The sequence below is a fragment of the Macrobrachium nipponense genome, chromosome 3 (genome assembly GCF_015104395.2).
Source record: "Macrobrachium nipponense isolate FS-2020 chromosome 3, ASM1510439v2, whole genome shotgun sequence".
NCBI lineage: Eukaryota > Metazoa > Arthropoda > Malacostraca > Decapoda > Palaemonidae > Macrobrachium > Macrobrachium nipponense.
The window spans coordinates 111,255,181-111,271,519 of record NC_087202.1 but is presented as its reverse complement, the minus strand read 5'-3'; the positions used below and the strand labels follow the sequence as shown (position 1 = coordinate 111,271,519).

At 32.3% G+C, this 16,339-nt stretch overlaps 1 long non-coding RNA gene across 1 annotated transcript in view; it reads right to left on the bottom strand.

Moving 5' to 3' along the window:
* Nucleotides 1–314: 314 nt before the first annotated feature.
* Nucleotides 315–16,339, bottom strand: part of LOC135221959 (uncharacterized) — a 37,832-nt gene continuing 21,807 nt past the window's right edge. The window contains exon 2 of the long non-coding RNA XR_010316139.1: nt 315–2,464. This is a non-coding gene — a long non-coding RNA (uncharacterized LOC135221959). The remainder of the gene's footprint in view (nt 2,465–16,339) is intronic.

Below are 16,339 nucleotides of genomic sequence, written 5' to 3'. Positions count from 1 at the left end.
ACATAGGAGGACAGGAGTATAGTATGTGTAAGGTTTTACTGGGTATAGTTCCTCGTTGGATGAGTGGATTACATGCTCACCTACCGATTTGGTAGCCCCAAGTTTGATTCCATGCTCTGCCAATGTGGAGTCAGAGGAATTTGTTTCTGGTGATTAGAAATGAATTTCTTGATATAATGTGGTTTGGATGCCACTATAAGCTGTAGGTCCCGTTGCTAGGTAACAATTGGTTCCTAGCCACTGTTAATCAGCTCATTGGTCTAGTTAAACTAAGATACACTTAACTTTTTAACTGGGTAAAAATAAGACTGCAATTTCAAAATATACAATTTATTCAAGCTTAATGCACTCATCTTTGGGTATGAAAATGACATCATATGAATATTCTAAACTAACATTCAAAACATGAATGATGAAATTATAATAAAGATGTACCCAAATAAACTGAGCAATGAAAGACTTAATGACTTGAACTGTGGAAAAAATATGTACTGTTGGTACTATGATCTCCTATGAATACAATGATGATAAAACAGTTAAAATTCCATCTGACAAGATTAACATAAAGAACATTTTTTCTCATCACTGGCTGATCATCCTTATTTAGTTTTTATATCAATATAAAATTAATTTTTGTTATTAAGTGTTCTTTAATGCATCTCACATGTACATTTGAATACTGAGAAAATGACTCTGAGCTTGCAAGTATGTGTGTGTGTGTGTGTGTGTGTGTGTGTGTGTGTGTGTGTGTGTGTGTGTGAATTTCCTAGAGAGAAAAGATTCATCTGCAAGTGTAAAACCAAATAATCTGATTGAAAAGTTTTATGAACATTCTCAGTGAGTTGAAATCGATTTTATCAGTTACTCTGTAAATCTTCAACGAACATTTGATAGGAAAAAAATCATAACTTTTCATCATAAATATTATTGTTGAACTATACTACAAAATATTGTTATTCAATATGTTTTGGGTAAGACCTTAATGATTTACGCTAACTTTTCACTTTATGCATTTGAAAATTAAGAAAGATAATTTAAGCTGGAAAAAGAAATATGGAAACATCTTCTTACATTTCAGTACATTATAAATGAACTGCAACAACAATGAGAAACATTTCTATAATTCCCTGTGGGTTACCTGAAGGACGATTTTTGAATGAATGTGACAATTGGATAAGATTCAAATTAAGAAGTATACTATGTAAGTGGGAAAAACTAAATGAAAAGATGCTGCAAAGACCCTTTAATACAATCTACACTGTGCCATGCAAGGCCACTTTGCAAGCAAATGGCCCCTATGGAAAGTTTTTCACATGAAATGTAATACTTATGATAAATGAGAACATGAGAAACTAAACAGCAAGTTCAAATGTTTTGAATTTTTACAAGCAAATAACTGTACTTACAGCAAAGCAATAGCATTAAAGAAAAAATTAGTGCAGACTTATGGAGAGGAATGGAATCAGTAACTTTATTGCGAGAGTTACCATGTTTTGGAAGTGACATCTCTTTGGAAAACATAATGCAGCACCAAAAGTGTTGATACATGCACAGGGCCCTAGAGGTAAGTACTGTATTTCAAGATGAGTGAAATGTAAGTCTTGAAAATATCTGAAAACTACTTGGCACTATCATATTCTCTTGACCTGATTTTTGTGTTTTTTCTGTTTAATGAAAAAAAATTACCATTCTTAATGTAAATAAAAAGTTAAAGCAGATCTCTGATATGAAACAAAATCAGATGAACTACAAGTATACTGATGTACAGTGTCAAGCAACTAAAAATAATACATGGCACTACCTAACTCATTAACACTCAAGATGAAATATGAAGTAAGAATATCAAATAAACATGAAAATTTGCAATAATGAATAAAGATACACATCTCAAACTACTTATGTGAACAGAAATTTTAACATTTACTTCTGATGAAAGGTAATACATAATAACTTGGTTACAAATAAAGTAATAATGAAGACAAAATGTACAAAACTGAACAGTGCAATGATTTCCATACAACTTATTGAAACTGTTAAACGACTTCATATCTAATGATCTATGATGAAAAACTTGATCATATTTAATTCACAATTCACTTAACACAATGAAGCCTAATTACACTATAATACAAGTATACAACCTTAATGATGCACTTAAGCCTCACATACAACAACATACTACAAATTGTCAACTAATCAATATCCTGTCCATCTTTTATTCTGAGGACATCTGAAGCATCATTATAATTGTGTCAACATTAATTTAATACTTTACAAATCAACCTACAAAATACATGTCCTTTTTAAACAATGTGCAAAAAACACACTGTCGTCTAAGGTGTGTCTTGGGGGGCATGCATAAATAGGACAGAGGCTAAGATAAATCCAGGTACAGAAGAAGCCTCAGTGTCCCTTAAGCGCACGGAGGGATATCAGTCCTCTCATGAACACGCCAACTTAGATACTGCAAAGACAAGAATGGCAAATGCATCTGGTCAGTAAGCAGGGCCTTCAGGCTACTGTAGGGAAAAATAATCATTAATAACAGGAAAACAAAAGATTTTATACATAATCTGTTATCATAATCCAAAATACAGTTTCCAATACTGTATAAGAGGAACAATTACTCATCAGAAATTGTTACAATTTGACAGACATCATTATGATCAATCTCTGCTGAAACACACTTGTAAATTTTAATAACATAAATGCAAATATTATACATGGAAACAATGTGAGAAGTCATTGTCTTAAAATTTCAGTAAAATAGTGTAAAATTTATAAAGTAAAATACAGAATATTTTTTAAAAAATTTTCAAGTAACCTAATATAATGATAAAACCATGTTAAAATATACAGTACATCAGGCATGGATATCACAGAAAATATTAATAATAATAATGATAAAAAATTGTCTGGAACAACAATGGCTCAGTTACCCATACTTTATTAATAAAAACATGAAAATTTCTAATCGAAATCATTTAGATTTTCTGCACAAATAACCTTAACACTAAAAAGATTTGAATCCAACTACAAAATACACAATGTCTTATACAACTACACAAGAAATTTTAAGAGTAAAAAGCAACATATCAGGCAAAAACTCAACACAGATTATGAATAGAAACAAATTTTTTAAAGTAAATTTCTTTTACTATGATGTCAATACAAGTAATCGTATTACAATTTTTTCTGGTACCCTATAATTGTGCAAAAAAGTAGAACCATTAATGGACCTGAACACTTTTCATGAATCTGCACTAAGTACTGCTTTCCCTTTCCTTCCAGGTTTAAAGGCAAAGATAACACACACACACATACATAGATGCATACACAATCATTTTGTTACTTACTCCAACCAGATTTTTCTATCCTCAAATATGAAGCCACGGATATTCCTCAGCACATTTTTTTTCAGAAATACCCTAAACCCAAAGTTAACTCAGTGGTTGGGATATCTATAGCATAATATATATACAAGAAGTTCTTCAATCACCCATAATATATATACAAGTAGTTCTTCAATTACCCCGTTGCACCTTTTCCACACCTCAACAATATCCAGTGTCCCCAGCAAGAAAGCATACATAAAATATATTTACAATTCATAAACACCCACAAACTGATGGTCAGGCATGTTGTGTGGGCTGGAAAGAGTGTTATTAACACTGCGTACAGGCCTAAACTGACTAAGAAAGGGTTACTGTGGGGTTGGTTTGTTTGTTTGTATGGTGTTTTTACGTTGCACGGAACCAGTGGTTATTCAGCAACGGGACCGTCTTTATGTGACTTCTCAACCACGTCAAGAGTGGACTTCTATCATCAGAAATACACATCTCCCACACCTCTATGGAATGCCCGTGAATTGAACTCAGCAGGAGGGGTAGGAAAGCATTTGACTTCATGACAGTTTTGGTTATTGCTATTGGCTTAAAAGCAATACATCACTTTACATGCCATGACATCACTTTGTTTATTGCTTTTAACTGGCCAAGACAGATACATCCCCAGTACAATAGCAATGGTAGCAGATGTGTGACTGGGGAAGCACTCGTGTTTTTGTAAACTTTCATGATACATAATGACATAAACGGACACGTCATTACAAATCACAGTGGTTATTTGCTTATAAACGGCAGTTTGCATCATATCATAAACACTTCATTCTCTAACTGGCTACATACAGAGCATTAGGGTATCAATGCACTTTGTAACAAAGTCTGCTTCTTTCCTTTGTCCAGTTCCAAATCAGTTGTCCATATTTGTCCACAAAATGTGTGGTGATAAAGTGCACCCTGGTGCTGTCCCCTCACCACCTCCTCCCAAAAAGGTTAGGTGGTGCAAAAACTGACCATAAGGAAATAGAACAGTCAACCTTAATCTGGTTTTGTCAGTAAGGGGATGCCAGAATATGTGTACGGTGCCAAGTTCAAGGCCACTGCAAGTTTGCATGGGGTTGCAGACTTTAAGGTGTCTGCAGGTTGTCTGTTTTGGGTCAAGATTCGACAAGAGTGTTTCAGTGAGAAGACTCATGGTGAAGCTTTAGATGCTTCTGAGGGTTTAGAGGAATTCTGGCAGACATTACAAGACTTGATGAAAAAGGAAGACCTTGCTTTAAGTCAGCCTGTGATACTGGCAAAACTGGTCTAATCTATTGTTCCTTGCCCACTAACACTAGCAAATCAGAGGGAAAAGAATTTATTTCATTGAAAGCTTTTGAAACAATGCACAACTGCTTTGTTCTCTGCAAATGCTTCTGGTAGCCATCGTTGCAAACCAGTTATAGTTGGACATGCGAAAAGCAACCACATGCCTGATGTGGTTAATGGTTATCTCCCAGTGGTTTAGTATCACTCAGCAGGGACTTGGTTCACCTCCAAGGTGATTGGCTCCATAACAACTTTTGTGAGGAGGTTATTCATCACCAGACACAAGACCTTGAAACTGCTAGACATAAGATGGAAGCTTTGTGTGTTGTGGTCTATGAGCCTTCGGCAGAAGCGTTGTAGGGTTGCTTTTTCTGAAAAATACTTGAATTGGAATGAGGAAGACTGACTTAATGCTCTTTGGTCAGATGAAGGGACATTAACGGGGACTGAAGGAAAACGAAGATACGTACCGTCGTGATGGCAGGGACCCTCTTAACACACGCTTCCTTTGTGGGACTGTAAAGCACCCTAGTTCTTTGGTGCTGGGATTGTTTCTCTGGTAGGGGTTTACAATCACTTGTAATTCTCCTTGAAAACTTCAAGAAGAGTTAATTAGTTCGTATATTACAAACTATCAAACGACCATCTCCCAAAGTCGTTTGAATAAATAGGGTCCCACAACTATGTGTGACAGGTCACCGTGTCACACTGCTAAATTAGTCACATAGTGGCTTAGGGACTTTGAAATTCCCTTTATAAATGAATGGCCTGGAAATAGCCCTAACATAAACCTGATAGAAAATTTGTGGCACACTACGATGAGATGCAAGGCAAGGATGTCAGCTCACTCACTAAACTTGAAGCTGCCATCCGAAAGTCATGGGCAAACATATCCTCAGAAACCCTTCAAAATATTGCCCTATTCCTTCCCTAAGTGCCTAAAGGAGGTATAGAACAGGAAGGTAAACCCAACAAAATATATAAGATAAGAAAAATTATTTTCATTTATTTTTTATGAATTTTTTCCTCAAGGTATTGGTATGAGTGTGTGTATGATTTATACATACACACAAATATGCATAGTATATACATACATACATATACATATATATATATATATATATATATATAGTATATATGTGTGTGTGTGTGTGTGTGAACTCCTGCATTCGTGCACTCAGCATTCACGTAGTCACATATTCGCGGATTTCTCTCTGGAACATATATACCCATTATTTGCAGTATATACATACATAAACACACACACACACACACACACACACATATATATATATATATATATGTATAATTATCACATCGAACCGTTATTCATTTATATATCATTCGAGCTACAAATGTCCTTTAATATCTAAATTCGTTCTACCTCGGAATTGATATATTTTCATATATGTAACAAAGGGGAATTCTATAGTTTATGATAATTTCGTCCCCAATTGATAGCGTCCTGATTTCGTTCCCGTCCACTTGGACGGTGGTTCGATCCCATGTGGGGACGAAATTATTATCAACTAAAAAATTCCCCTTCGGTACATATATGAAAATATATCAATTCTGAGGTGGAGCGAATTTAGATATTAAAGGACATTTGTAGCTCGAATAATATATATATATATATATATATATATATATATATATATACGTATATATATATGTATATATATATATATATATATATATATATATATATATATATATATATATATATATATATATATTATATATAATATATATATATATATATATATATATATATATATATATATATATATATATATATATATATATATATATATATATATATATATATATATATATATATATATATATATATATATATATATATATATACAGGCAGTACCCGGGGTTACGATGGGGATTCCGTTCTTGAGACGTGTTGTAAACCGAAAATCGTCGTAAGCCGTAACATCATCAAAAATTCTAAGGAAACCTTACTTTTAATGCTTTGGATGCATTCAAAACTATGTAAACTGCATTCTTATTGCATTCTGCATCAAAAAAACCTTCAAATATTGACTATTTTGTATTTTTGGTGTCATATTTCTTCTGCCAGATCATCTTTGTAGGCGTCATAACCCTGGAAATAATTTCTGATGAATATAATTGAAAAGCGCCTTAACCTTGGAACATCGTAAGCTGAGCCCGTCGTAACCCAGGGACTGCCTGTATATATATATATATATATATATATATATATATTATATATATATATATATATATATATATATATATATATATATATATATACACACACACACACAGCCATTGGTTAAAGGCAGATTCCACTGACAAAAACTCAGCAATAACAGCGCTAAAACCCACGCTTAACGGCGCAATTAACCAGATATCAGCACTGTTAACCAGAGGTTGGCAATGTCAAAATAAATGAAGTAACAAAGCCAATTCTATATCATGTTTTCCCTAACCACATTACCTAAAAGGAAAAATTTTTTTATATACGTTTCATCACTGCTACAAACCCCCAACAATGTGATGATGTATAATAAATCTAAACTATTAATTACTACCAAATTGATAACAAATTTTTATTGAAAAATGAATATCATGAAATTCGAATTACACACTATCACAATTTTGAAAGGATACTGAAAGATAATGTTGCTGTGATTGCTACCATAATTCAATGTTTACATTTCATCAGCTGGTTGGCCTCACAGGTAAAAGTTTATTTCATTGACAAGGAATTATTCCTCACATAGGCTATTTATTATGAAGATATGCCAATAACATAAGGTCAAAAGTTTTATAATGTATTAATCACCAATCACAACACAATTATTGTTCATATGACTGAATTGTTATACTTATTTACCACCAAAATGATAATGAATATTATGTTACCCTAAACGTCATTACTACTGTAATAATACTACCATTAAAATTTTGACATACCAAAAGATAACATTGCTGTGAGAGGTACCATAATTTGATGTTTACATTTTGTCAGCTGGACTCGCATACATAAAAGTTTATTTCACTAATATGGCATTATTCCTCAAACAGCTCTTTTCCTTTTGAAGATATGCCAATAATATATTACTTACTACCAAAATGATAATGAACTATTAAAATTTCTGAGATTACCGAATGATAAAGGTCGCTGTGAATGCAACGGTATGACTCAGTGTTGATTTCATTGATATGGAATTATTCCTTGAATAGGCTATTTATTATGAAGATATGCCAATAATATTTAAGATGAAAATGGTTTTAGTACTTTTTCAGTTTATATTATAATGTGAATTTTTTCATGTAAGTTTGTGGTTATCGCACCTAGGCCAAGGCTTAGCCTACAGATAACAGCACTTCAATCACAAAAAAACAATGCTTCACTTCAAAGGACAATCGGCTTTGACGGATGACCTCTTCCCCCCTCTTTTTATGTTGAAACAAGGTTTCACTGTATATATATATATATATATATATATATATTATATATATATATATATATATATATATATATATATATATATATATATGTATATAGTTATGCAAGGTTAGGTTCCAGACCCCCTCACGCAAGGGTAAAAATAAATCACTTGAAAATTATCTACTGCTAACAAAGAGAGAGTTGTGCTTACATAAGCTAACTTTTAAAGGAAATGAAATTTACAATAATTTCATTTAAAGGTTGGCTTAATAAATTACCCTTAAAATAAAAGAAATAAATGGTTAGTAAAATATAGGTGTGTGAGAAGCTTACATATGCACAATAGAAAGAAAGAGAATTACGTAAAAATCACCGACCACTAATCGGCAACACTCCCCCTCCTATCACATTACTTGACATATTTGACAGCTCTGGGCTAAGAGTTTCTGTGGAGTTAAAAAGTCGATGAGGGGAAAGGATTTTTCATAGCATTATGTAATATATTAATAAACATATACATGCACCATAAAAATTCTCTCATCTCAATATGAGAGAGAGAGAGAGGAGTTGACCTTACTTAAAAGTGAAATGAAAAGGTTTATATATATATATATATATATATATATATATATATATATATATATATATATATTATATATATATATACATAAATATACATATATATATATGTATATACACACACAATATATATACATATATACACATACACATGCAGTCCAAAGTTAACAGAGGGGGGTTCTGTTCCCTGCCAAGCACTGATAACAAAACAAAAAATCTAAAAATCTTCCAATAACTGGAATATCACAGTAACTACAGTAAGAAAAAATTGCATTTAAGATGCCATAAGTTTCAATAATCTGCTCACTGGCACTAAAAGTTGCTTACTGGCGCCAGTAAACATTGTACTGACAGTTTGTATGGTATGATGTTTTTACATTGCATGGAACCACTGGTTATTCAGCAACGGGACCAACGGCTTTACGTGACTTCCGAACCACATCGAGAGTGAACTTCTATCACCAGAAATACACATCTCTCACTCCTCAATGGAATGGCCGAGAATCGAACCCGCGACCACCAAGGTGGGACGCAAACACCATACCAATCACGCCACCGAGGCGCTGTGTGCTGACACTAATCAATCATTAATGGTGCCAAAAATCTGGTTAATGATGTCATTAATATTATATATATATATATATATATATATATCATATATATATATATATATATATATATATATATATATATATATATATATAAATTTTACACGACCAAAATGTCTAAATACGTACAATGTACCACAAGGAAGTGAAGGAAAAATGCATATGCAAAGCCAACTGTTTTGTTTATTTTAGATATTCTCTACAGTATAATAAAAGTGAGGATCATACCTTTGATTCCATTTCATTTCTTACTTCTGGTGCATTGTGTACACAGTTTTTTCTTAATAGTATGCCAATTTGCCAACAGCCTAGTTAAAAAAAAAAAAAAAAAAAACTACAATTACCAATGTAGAAAACTTCCAAAACATTAGTTGCTTCATAATACTAAACTGAAAGCTCATCAGCACTTCCATCTTGTGCAAACATGCACGCACATCTGTTACTTTAATATTAAGGCCCTACCTACCCTGTAACAATTCCACCTTATTTATCCAGTAATTACAACTGCTATTCCTTTCAACACTTCTGAACTTATCCTCCCCCATTTTTCCCCTAATCAAACCATTTGAGAGCATACTCAACCATTCATCTACCTCCATTAATCTCTCATCAACTTTTCTATATGTACGTAATCTAAACATTATTCACCCTTTTATACATTTAATCTCAGATTCAACATTTACCCTTTCTTTAGTATTCAACACTTTTTCATCAATGGAGCTGGCTACACAATCCATGACTACTTCCAACCCTTGCCCTCCAGGACACATTTCCCCATCAACTGGAATTTGAATATATAATTTAGGCACAAGGCCAAGTTCTGGTACCTATGAGGTCATTCAGTGCTAAATGGGAAATGAGATTAAAGAAGGTTTTAAAGGTGAAACAGGAGGAAAACCTCACAGCTGCTCTATGAAACAATTATTAGGAGTTGGTTGAAAGTAAGATGGAAGGATATCAGCTAAAGTACAGAGAAAGGAATGAAGGGGTTGCAGCTAGGGATGAAAAGGGACACTGAAAAATCCTAAGTAATGCCTACAGTGCAAAGCGTGTGGTGCACTAACAGCATTAACTCCCATCCAGGGTTTCTTAACCCATTAAGTGATTCTACTCTATCATCTAATTGCTTCTTGTAATATATACTCCCAAATTCTATATGAATCAGCAACTTTCATTTATCTACACTATATTGATGTTTCTCCATCCTCTTGGTTTCCACATCTTTGTAACCTCCCCCTTATTTACACTTACTCTCAACTTCATCCTCTTGCAGAAACTTTTGAGCTTTCATTGGTTTCTGCAGTTTCTCTTTATTATCTACAATCAGCACTGCATAGTCTGCAAACATCAGCCATTCCACAATACATGCATCATTCACTATTTCAACCTACAACCTTCCAACTAAATCATATGTCCTTTCTGTGATTTCTTGCATAAATTTATAAAACCATTGAACTGGCATGGAGATGTGCCACAGCTGTTTCAGACCTACCTTTACAACAAACCAGTCACTCTTCCATCCCATTACAGTACGTACAGTATTCTAACATACTTTATTTCTAATCATTCTCAACATACCCTCTACATACTATAGTCCTTAAAATGATAACAACTAGTTTAACCAGACCAGGTAGTTAAAATTAATATGCTGATAGCACCAGTCTGAAGGATTTGTTTGTACACTTGCTATTCTTGGGAGGGCAACCACCAACAAAGGTCATATACTGAGAGTCCCAAGCTAACAGTCTTTTGGTTTTAGGTTGCTTGGCTGCTGACAATGTTAACCAGGTTTTTGGTGTTGTCAAGTGGTTTATCAGCGCCAATAAACCATGTAACAATGCAGTTAACCAGTTAATGAAGCTGTGAAGCGGATCATAGGCACTTTTGGTGCCGTAAATGCAATTTATTTAGTTAATGGCAATTTTTAGTTACTGGCACTTGGTCGATAACCAAACCCATGTCCTAACCCCCGTTAACCAGGGACTGCCTGTAGTACCATTAGCACATAAGACCCTTGACCATCAAAACCAGACAGGAACACACACACACACATATATATAAATATATATATATATATATATATATATATATATATATATATATATATATATATTATATATATATATATATATATATATATATATATTCTATCACCAAGGAAAAATGAAAATACAAGACGTAATGCTTACCCGTTTCATCTATTCAGATATTTTCATCAATTGGTACATAATAGATGAGATTTACATTGTATATAACTAGGTAAGATACAGTTAAAAGGAACTAACAAAGTTAGAAATGTATACAAAGCAAAGGGAAGTAGTAATCCTACCTCAAAATCATCTAACCGATATTGTATTGATAGGGTAGGCACACCATCTACAAAATAAATAAAAAGATAACCATTGTACCTGGGTTTTCCTGAAAGGAAAATTGACATATTCTGTTAGGGTAATTACACCATTTGCCACATTCTAAGAATACGTTAATCTAACTCACATCTGACCATGCACTTGTGTTGGCAATGACAGCAAAAGAGGGGAATATGAAATCAAAAGGTCATAAAGCCTGGCAACTTGGTTTAGAGCTATACTGCTCTGGGCTAAGATACAAGTCTTAAATAGTTGCTCAATACAGGCCCTACCAAATGAATAAGGTTTGCATTCTGTCATGCGTTTGCCAACTTTAGCAGATACTTGTACCAAGACAATAATCCCTGCAAGGAACAATGAGAATGGGTTGCACAGCATTTGGCTCTTGAATAGTGTGTGTGAAAATACGTACTTGAAAACAGTGGCAATAGTACTATACAAAAATTAGAGTAAAAAAATACTAAGCACTGTACTCGTGTGGTGCACAACCTGACAAGAAAACTCAAAAGATAAATATTTGAGTGGGTATGATGTAAAGCTTGTTTTGTTGTCATAAAGGTTTATCCATTTAATCTAAAATCTTTTACAATCAATTTACGTATTTAACATTTTTTGTATATGAAATTTGACACACCCTTAAAAAATCATTAAAGAACCATACAAATTTTTAATGCTATCACAACCATAATTTTTGTCATTTTCTTGGAATAAAACAAAAATCCTGTGGGTAAATATCACATCTATGTGGTCACTGCACTAACACAGCTATATAAACATACTTATAAAAAATGAAAGACAGCACACTAGTAACTACTTTTCAGAACTGTTCTCTCTGCTGACCAGATATACTCATAAAATCAAAATACATACAACAAACTGAAACAAAGTTGACAGACATGTACTTTGTACTCTGCAACGGTAAAATACCATTTAAAAATATGATTTGATTATTGATAAATGCCATAATGCATCTAGACAAATACATACACAGAACATATATAAATACTTTTATTATGAGTAAATGGTTACATTTAAGAAATTTATAATAAATACTAGATACTTAATGTCACAAACATTATGAATCTATATTATCTATGAACAACTTAACAATATTACAAAACAATACTCATTACACTGGATAAAAAATAATATAGAATATTATTTACCTTAAAACATACTGCACAGTATAGAAAACCTTGTTTAAACTAATAATAATAATAATAATAATAATAATAATAACACCAATAATGGTCTTACAAAGGCATGAAATGGATGTGTTTTTTGCATTCAGTTTGTTAAATTAAATGATGAGAAAGTTAAAATTCTTACTCCCTTACAAAAACATGGTAGAATGTACTTTAATAAAAACTCCACAAAACTTAATAGTCAAATAAAATTAATATGTAGCAGATTCTGGCAACACTTTTTTTCTGCTAATAGAATACAATATCACTAAGAGAAGTAGTTTTATTTGATTTTAATGTTTACACCGAGATTGCAAATATTTGGCCAAAAAATATAAATTGTAGGACAATAGTTAGGAGGGAATTCTACTGCAATATCTGAAAATTAAAAACTTTGATGGCATACTTTTAGTGATGTTAACTGCTGACAACAATGCACTCGATTCTTCAGCAAACAAAGGTTTTTTTTAATAGACATCACATCTCGTTTAATAAATTACAATTCTTTAAAACACCACAAGGGAATAAATTGAAAATGTTGCAGATTCTGAAAAAGCTTCTTTCAACGAATTGTTTCCAATACTTGGTATTCATTGTTGGTTGTAAACAAGGCATTAAGATGCAATATGCTTCAACTGTGAGCATTGTTTTGCTTTCTGTGACTGGGTTATGTAGGTTACATATGTATTGGATACCCATGGGGTAAAATTGTGGAATTTTTTTTTATTGGAGACCACCAGAATCCAACAGCAGGTGTAATGTTTTAATTTTTATTGGTCGACTCATTATTCCATTATGCCTCCCATTTTCCTAATATGATAGGTTCTACAATTAGTAATATGCCACTTAAACTGTAATAAGCCACTTAGAAGAATATTAATACCATGCACATTTTCAACATTTTTAAGTTGTGGATTGAAAATTTAATAAAAACTGAACCCTAAGCACTTTCTAACGTGAAAAGCTATCATGAAGATTTAAAAAAATGGCTATATACTAAAAACTCGAATAATTTTCTAGCACACTATGATTCACTAATTAATGCTGCAAATTTCAGATTCAATGATGCTCTTATCTTAAACTTCAATGCGAAAATCTCACTAGTTGACAAAATCATTGACACAATTCAACTAAACAATGGAACCAAGTGTGTTAATATTAACTTCCAAGGTTGGTTTTTCATCTTATATATTGTGCATGTTTGTGACCTGGTTGTTGGAACATATAATCAAGCATTCAAATAGTGTAAATTCTATTCTGTTATTCTGCAGAACAAATATTACAATATTATTCCCATTAATAAAAAAATATATCTAATACAGGATGGAAGGGCATATGAATGCACCCTTTTGACCACTTTGTACTAGTTTTACTGTTACCTCTACCCAATAACAATTTATGAGTATGACACTTGGCACTAATTTATGGGGTTAAGGATAGCCTCAAAACATTTCAAGTGGGTCATAAGTTCTGGTCCTCATTTGTTAAAAGAATTTTTGTCAGCTCTGCCCTTTCTTTTGTCTTTATACAGCTCTAAAATGAAATCTGTTACTTCTACCATTGTATTTTTCTATTATTCACATGCTTAGCAGATTTTCATGTTTTTCAGTTCTAATTTTGCTTTTTTTTTCTTAAATATCTTGAATACTCTAACTCATGCAAACAACAAATGTCATAAAAATAATGTTCTTCACATTAAAATATTCAACAAGTACAGCAATTCATAGAACTAGAGGAAAGTTTATATTACAAAGTTTTGAATGGAATACAACTAATTTTACATTCTGAAAGGAAAAAAATTATTTAAAAATCTTTGCAAACACTACACACACAAATGAGAAAAAAGTTAATTTGGGTAATATATTTTAAAAGATTGTTTCTTGTTTTGGTAAAATTTTACATTACAGCAATAAAACATTCCTTAAAAAATATAATTTTGTTGCTTACACAAGCTATCTAAATACAATATTCCAACACTTGATTGAATAATACATTTAAAATTTACCTTTTTTGATCATTACTGATAAAAAATAATGATGAATCAAGTTGATGTATACCAAGAATATATTCCAAAGTAGATGCAGTTTCTGACAAAAAACTATAATTGATCAAGAGACTAAAAATTATCTTGTCCAAAATTTTGGGGTTCCATTTTTCTTACCTTTTATTACATTTTACATCACAAAGAAAAAAACTCCATTTTAAGATATCAAAATACGATTTTACATGGCTTATGCCAGCATACTTGCTACCAGCGAAGTATTTATTTTTGAACAGTGCAGAAAACAGCATGTTGAAAATTAAATATTGCACAAATAAATTCATGTAACAGTGATTATTAAAAAATCACCTGCCCGCACAGTAAAGCACTTTGTCATTAAAATCTGGAAAATAACACACTTCAGATATACAGTAGTATTAGAAACTGAAAACTGTCTGTAACAATTTGACTAGAAAATGCAAAACAGTATACTTCACTCAATGCTGAAGTTTCATAAAACTAACCAATAATTACTTAAAGGCACTATATAAGCTTTAAAATGTTATTCATCATATCTGAATTATTAGGTACTGAAACAGATTTCGCTACAATTACCAAATTAAACTTGTACTTCAAAGTATAGTGTAGCAAACACGCAGTCAAGAGCATTTAATAGGTTTTAATATTCAGGTTACTACAGTACAAATTAACATCAATAAATTTCACTGCAATGTATGCTAATCATTACTGGTCAGAAACCATTTACCTTCACGATATTTTGAGTTGAGTCTATTAACCTGACTTGCTTAGGTGACAATAATGATCATTCCTACAACATAAGTACCAGTGTTAAACTGACATTATTCATCTACCAGACACAAACAACTTTACCAAATGAATATATAGCAGGAAATCTGTATGGGAGTAAAGTAAAAAGGAATTTTGGATTAGCATATTCCGACTGGTATTGGGTTTTGGTAGATAACAGATCCTGTGTATATCAAGAAAAGTCTACTGCAATAAATATCATGGCTAACATGACTGAGATGACCAAGAAATGGAGTGGTTTAATGGTGAATAAGCAAAATAACAGGGTGTTGCTGCAAATGCACAATGATCTACACCAGTCAACTGCCTTGTCCACTCTCCACTCAATTTGCATCACTTAGTAGTCAAGGGATGGGATAGGATAAAAGATTAGATTAACCAGACATCTGAGCCTAAAAAAGGCTCTTCTCAGGCTGGTTACCAGGAATTAACCTGAGAAAATGAGAGAAAACACTAGGCATTATTAAAAAAACTTAGGAACGTAATCTTTTTTAAAGCGAGAAAATTCCTGACATAGTTAGATCTCAAAAAAAAAAAAAAAAAAAAAAAAAAAAAAAAAAAAAAAAAAAAAAAAAGCTTCTGCTGAATCCAATTTGGGCATTCAATGAGTAAGTGCTGGACAATCATGGGAACTTGGCACCCATTAAATTTCATTGGGTCAGTATGTGGGGTTGTCATACTTCTTTAGATCTTGCTTTATGTGATGAT